Source organism: Balaenoptera borealis (genome assembly GCF_965194805.1).
Source record: "Balaenoptera borealis genome assembly, chromosome: X".
Classification (NCBI taxonomy): domain Eukaryota; kingdom Metazoa; phylum Chordata; class Mammalia; order Artiodactyla; family Balaenopteridae; genus Balaenoptera; species Balaenoptera borealis.
In genome coordinates this window covers 18,009,563-18,016,592 of record NC_138881.1, presented here as the reverse complement: position 1 = coordinate 18,016,592, position 7,030 = coordinate 18,009,563, and the positions used below count along the sequence as shown (strand labels likewise).

Genomic DNA, 7,030 nt, shown 5'->3' with positions numbered 1-7,030 from the left:
ATTTAAATTTAGGGCATAATATCACAAAATATTATATTTGGAAGGGTCCCCGGAGATGATCTTACCTAACCTTCTACCTATTGAGGAGTATCTTCTTTTATTTTCTTCCAGTTTTATTGAGATATAATTGTCGTACAGCACTGTATAAGTTTAAGGTGTACAGCATAATGGTTTGACTTACACACATTGTGAAATTATTACCATAATAGGTTTAGTAAACGTCCATCATCTCATATAGTTACAACATTAAAGAAACAGAAAAAAATGTTTTCCTTGTGATGAGAACTCTCAGTATTTACTCTAACTTTCATATATAACATACAGCAATGTTAATTATATTTAACATGTTGTATAGTCCATCCCCGATACTTATTTATCTTAAAACTGGATGTTTGTACCTTTTGACTGCCTTCATCCTATTCCCTCTCCCCCTACCCTAGGTTTACCTTCTATAGAACCCTTCATTGGCATCCCTCTAGTTTTGCTTAAATATCTCCAATGTTGTGGAGCTTATCTCCAATCAGGTCTGCTCTTAGACTGATCTATTCCTTAAGTTTTTCTCTGTCAGTTAAGCAATCATTTATTGAGCAACTGTGTCTCAGATGGCATGCTAGCTGTCAGAATACCAAGAAGAAGAATAAATCAACTTCTCTGTCATGTAAAGCCTAAATGGGTGTTGCTGTTCTGCGGGCAGCTCTCTTCCAAGTCTTGTTTTATGGATCCAGCCTCCTTCCATCTTGTGGCTCTGGTGTGTTCAACTTAATGCTTCCAAGTTTCCCATGCTCATTTGCTGCAAGCCAGAAGTGAAAGGGCATGAAGGATGTGTGTGGGAGTCGTTAGGAGTCAGTCCTGGAAGTGATGCACATCAATTCTGCTCATATTCCTTCGCTAGATCTCAGTCACAGGTCCACATCTAACACCAACAATTGCCTAGCTGTAGGCCCAGGAAGACGAAAACAAAGGTTTAGTCATTGGGTAGCAGTTTCTGCCACAGTGCTCTCATTATGCACAATTTTTGGATGAGGTGAGGATGGCATGCTCCAAAGATCATGCAGGTATAAATAGTTAGCCAGGATTCACACTTGGGTGATCTGGCACTGCTGTGCTCCCAGTGCCTCTTAATGTGTGGCTCCCAGGCCAGCAGCATCAGCATCACCTGAGAACTTGTGAGAAATGCACATTAATTGACCTCACCCCAGACCTACGAAATCAGAAACTCTGAGGTGGGGCCCAGTAATGTGTTTTAACAAGCCCTCTCTGACTGACTCATACTCACGTTTGAGAACCATTGCACCATACTGTACTACCTTTCATTTAAGGGCTTCCAGAGTATTTTTCTAGTTGGCCATCAATATTATCCATCATCTAGAGAAATGTCTGACAGTATTAGTGACCAACTTGAAAAATAAACATTTAAAATTATTTTTACTTCAAATACAAAATATTATTTGCTCTGCTTTAATTTTAAAATAATGGTATTTCTATTATAGCATTGCCTTGCTTTAAGTGTTATTTATGCAATTGTCTATTTTCTCACACCAATTTCTAAGCATCCAAAATGCTCTTGTATCTCCCACAGGCACTAGTAATTTGCTTTCCAAATAGTAGGCATTCAATAATGGTTGGTGTAATTGAATGAGAAAAAAATGTTGTACGATAATGTTTCTCATTAAATTGAAGATATATGGAAAGCAGCTTTAGATGCTAAAACTTTTCAGTCATATTTTCCATGACTATTAACTGCTTCACAGAAAGGACAGTTTAATATCTTCATTGTCAATCGATAGCAATATTTGAAAACTGCTGTTATCAGATGTGAAAATTTACAATGAGACGTTTAAAAATTATTAGTTACTTAAAAATCCACAGTGTTCTATTTTTCTTCCTGAAATAACTTTCTCAATTAGCTAATTTATCATGCACACACTAAAAGACTTTAAAATACAACTTTCATTTATTGGATATTTCACAGGCTTGATGGAACTTTAGAATATGTCTAAAATAATTTTTAGTGTTTCAAATAATTACTGATTCGGCATAGAACTATTTATCATGCAGGAGACTATCCTTCAAGAGTGATCTTTTCAGAATGTTGTTTACATGGCGGTGTCTCATGTAAATTTTGCTGCTAGATGTGACTATTATCTTGTATATGTCACCACCTCCCTTCTTCCCTTCCTCCCATAAATCAGAATATTGGAAAGATAATCAGAACACACTTTACCATGCATATATGTGACAGAAAATAATATTATGAGGTATTTTTCCATTATCTCTATCTTCAAGTTGAAAATCAAATTGAAGCATTTATCTATATAGTGTGGATTTCACTGGTGCATCTAAGCATTTCTTTGTAACTAAATCAAATATAATTTGGTATTATTAAATGAGATAGGGTGACTCATGAGCTATTGACCAAGTTCTAATGGTTAATTTGCAGCAGTGCATTATAACCCCTACCCACTCACAGTCACTATTGCGGCTAAAGGAATTTTAATTAGTTGTGTGAGACCTTAGTCAAATACACCTGCACGCCAGCTCTCATTTTTCAAAGCTCTCCTCCTAGGTTCTTGCTTTGGAATTTCTATTATCCAAAGGTAGAGATTACGGCTTCCTTGGGATCTTACCACCTTCATTTCTCTTCCTCCCACTTCTCTACCTACAATTACCCTTTGGAAACTCTGAGATTGATCATAACGAATCTGATAATGGGACCAAAGGCTTTCAGTTTCTGCATGATAACGCAAACATGCCAACCTGGCCCCATGTGAATCGGCTCAGGTTTCCCCACTGGTTTGGCACTCGTTTCCAGTGGAGTTGCTAGAAAGGGCCATTTTGGATGTTGACTTGGATTTCCAGTCAGTATGCTATTTACTCACTCCAATACTGGCTTCAAGGTAACTTCTAATGCTATATATGGCTTAGAACAAAGTATTTGGAATGATCTGGGGAGGACTGGAATAGGAGTGAGAAGACCTTTCCTTTCAGCTTGTACTTCTGACTATTCAAAAATATACCTAAACTGGGATGGATACATTTGTGGGTGAATAATAAAATTAAAACATTAAAAATAGAATGAGGTCTGGCTTGAGCTTAAGGTGAGTGAGTGAACCATGTGCCCGATTAAATTAGCATTGCACAGAAGTGGAACCAGAAGGGGGGTAGAGTGTAACAGCTCTCTTCCCTCTGGGGTGACTTTTCCATCTGTACACTGCAGGCCTGCTACCAGATAATGAATGGTGAGAGATCCCAAATGACAGGTGGCAGAAGAATACTGAGGAGTCTTATTAGCCAACTCCTACAATATATATTCTGGGCGCTGCTACTTGAGCATTTTTTTTCCCCGTAAAAAGTACCTGTTAGCAGAAATTAAATATAGAAATAATATTCTTTACCTCATGACCTCCATATAGGGGGAGGGGTGCATTGGAGATACTCAAGGGAAGGCATAAAGAAATGAGGGTACAGGTGTTACTTTTTGGTGGCTGGGCATCTATTCATCCTATCTGTACAGGGATAGGATAAATAGATGCCCAGGGGATTCACTTGTCTCCTTTTTATAGGCCATGAATTTGAGGGGGACACCAGGATGCAAAATATGGCCAAGATTAAGCCTCTAGAGTCTGAATGTTTGTGTCCTCTCAAAATTCACGTGTTAAAATACTAATGCCCAGTGTGATGGTATTAGGAGGTGAGGCCTTTGGAAGGTCCTTAGATCATGAGGGTGGAGGCCTCATGAGTGGGATTAGTGTTCTTAAAGAGAGACCCCATAGAGATCCCTTGCCCTTTCCACCATGTGAGGACACTGTGAGAAGGCACTGGCTATGAACCAGGAAGAACCCCCTCCCCCAACCCCTGCCAGAACTCAACCATGCTGGTACCTTGATCTTGGACTTCCCAGCCTCCAGAACTGTGAGAAATAAATGTCTTCTGTTTATAAGCTACCCAGTCTATGGCATTTTGTTATAGCAGCCCAAGCTGAATAAGACAAAGCCAATCAGCATATAGCATTCCCCAGGATGCAATGGTTGGTTCAGTAATGGTCCCATGATCCTACAAGAGTCTATGAACACTGAAGCTTTCCTAGGGCTTCTGGGAAAAAAGACACATTCTTTCCTGCTTTACTTGAACATAAGGGGCTGTAATGGCTGTATTACTGCTCTCATACTGCTACAACATGGAGCCTGAGACTGAAGAAAATAAAATAGGGGGTCAGAGATAATGAGATGGAGAGAAAATAAGTTCTTTTTTCCTTCCAGTTTTATTGAGATATAATTGACATACAGCACTGTGTAAATTTAAGGTGTACAGCATGATGATTTGACCTACATCCATCATGAAATGATGACCACAGTAAGTTTAGTGAACACCCATCATCTCACGTAGGTACAAAATTAAAGAAATAGAAAAGAATGTTTTCCCTTGCAATAAGAACTCTTAGGACTTACCCTCTTAACAACTTTCAGATATAACATACAGCAGTGTTAATTATATTTATTATGTTGTACATTACATCCCTAGTACTTATTGATCTTATAACGGGAAATTTGTACCTTTTAACCACCTTCATCCAATTCCCTGTCACCCCCGCCTCTGCTAACCACAAATCTGATCTCTTTTTTTATGAGTTTGTTTGTTTGTTTGTTTTTGAAGTATAATTGACCTACAATCCTATGTTAGTTCCTTGTATGTAACATAGTAATTTGATATTTCTATACAGTTCAAAATGATCATCATGATAAGTCTATTTACCATCTGTCACCAAAGATATTACATAATTATTGACTATATTCCCCACACTGTACATTTCATACCCATGACTCATTTGTTTTGTAACTGAAAGTTTGTACCTCTTAATCTCCCTCACCTATTTCTCTACTCCCCCACCCTTCTCCCTCTGGCAACCACCTGTTTTTTCTCTATATCTATGACTCTGTTTGTGTTTGGTTATGTTTGTTCATTTGCTTTGTTTTTTAGATTCCACATATAAGTGAAATCATACAGTATTTGTCTTTCTTTGTCAGAGTTATTTCACTTAGCATAATACCCTCTAGGTCTATTCATGTTGTCACAGATAGCGAGATTTCATTCTTTGTTATAGCTGTGTAATATTCCATTGTGTATATATGTGTTCATCTATCGATGGATACTTAGGTTGCTTCCATATCATGGCTATTATAAATAATGCTGCAATGAGCATAGGGGTGCATATATCTTTTCAAGTTAGTGTTTTGATTTTCTTCGGATAAATATCCAGAAGTGGAATTGCTGGATCATATGGTAGTTCTATTTTTTTTTTTTTTTGGCTGCATTGGGTCTTCGTTGCAGTGCACGGGCTTCTCATTGCGGTCGCTTCTCTTGTTGCGGAGCATGGGTTCTAGGGCACACGAGCTTCAGTAGTTGTGGCACATGGGCTTAGTTGCTCCACGGCATGTGGGATCTTCCCGGACCAGGGCTCGAACCCGTGTCCCCTCCATTGGCAGGCGGATTCTTTTTTTTTTTTTTTTTCATGAACAGTTGGGTTTATTTCAACAGTAAGTTTGAAACTCTTGCTTCTGGCAAGAGTACTACAGTAATTATATTAGGAATAGACAATTTCCTACACTGTCAAATATATAAAAGTTCCTTCTGCATTTTCCTCAACACTGATCAACAAGCAGATTCAGTCCACATTTGCTTTCATCTACTGAGTGTACCCAAGCTTCTTCTTCAGAGATTCTGGCATCTCAGGTGGAGGAGGGCGAGGGAGCCTGAAGTAGACCTTCACGGAGTCATAGATGAACCACTGCAGTGCAGAGTGCCGATCATGATGATACGGGCAAACAGTCCCTTCCATACACCTCTAAATCCAAGTCTCTGGAGGACCAGAGATGCACTGCTACCCTTCTCTTTATTCAACACAGACACCACAGAATCAGCAGGGTGAGAAACAATGGCACAGAAGACTCCAGCTGTGTAACCTGCCACAAATGTGACAACCAGCTGCTCTGGCTTTGAACATTCACTTCGGGGCTTGGGAACCACAAACTTGTACAATGCTTCAACAGTACGTTCAAAGCAGGCGAACTTCATCATGGTGTATGGTATCTGTCTCATCCAGAGAGGAGCAACCCCCTTGTAGAATGCCTTTAAGCCTTCTTCCTTATACATTTTGGGAGCTGCATCCCTCAAAGTGTTAGCATATCCTGGTTGGGTTTGAATTCGAACCTTAGCAGCTTCCATAGGAGCCAGAGCAATGTCAGCAAAGAATTCAGCACTGGCAGAGGCAGCCAAATATAGTGATGTGCGCCAGAGATAGGCATTCTCCTCTCCAAGCATGTTGCTATACAAAACTTTGAAGACTTCATAAAAGACAAATTTGCAGAGCCCTTGCATAGAGTAGCCAATGAAAGTCGGAGCCCATCCTTTGGCCAAACCATGAACACCATCTTCTTTGAATGTAATTGAGAATCCATTAAATATGCCCTTGTACTTTTGTGGGTCCATCTGCATACGGCATTTCGCTAAATCCAGAGGAACAACAGCAGTGTGTGTCAGACCACAACCTAAGACCCCACCAAAGCCACACAGTGCGTAAAACTTCGCGGAGCCATATTCACAACTGTACTCTTCCACAGCGGCGGCTGCCAGCTTGCGGGAGCGGCGGGGTGGGCCCGGGGGCCCGGCGGGGTTGCTGCGGGGGCCCGCGAGACCATCTTGCACCAGCTGCAGGTGGGGCGCGTTGAAGGGGTTCACCTGCGCCAAGTGCGCCACGGACGAGAACATTTTCTCCCTAAGACGGCGAACACACCACCGCTCCCTCGGAAAGGCTGGGGCTCACACAGCGGCAGGCGGATTCTTAACCACTGCGCCACCAGGGAAGCCCCGGTAGTTCTATTTTTAATTTTTTTAGGAACCTCCATACTATTTTCCATAGTGGCTGCACCAATTTACATTCCCAGCAATAGTGCATGAGGGTTCACTTTTCTCCACATCCTCACCAACACTTGTTATTTGTTGTCTTTTTGATAATAGCCATTCTGACAGGTAG

The 7,030-nt window shown here is 40.5% G+C and overlaps 1 pseudogene across 1 annotated transcript; it reads right to left on the bottom strand.

The window, feature by feature from the left end:
• Nucleotides 1-5,488: 5,488 nt before the first annotated feature.
• Nucleotides 5,489-6,814, bottom strand: LOC309619907 (solute carrier family 25 member 3 pseudogene; annotated as a pseudogene). The gene has a single exon. The product of its transcript is annotated as a solute carrier family 25 member 3 pseudogene (transcript).
• Nucleotides 6,815-7,030: the final 216 nt, after the last annotated feature.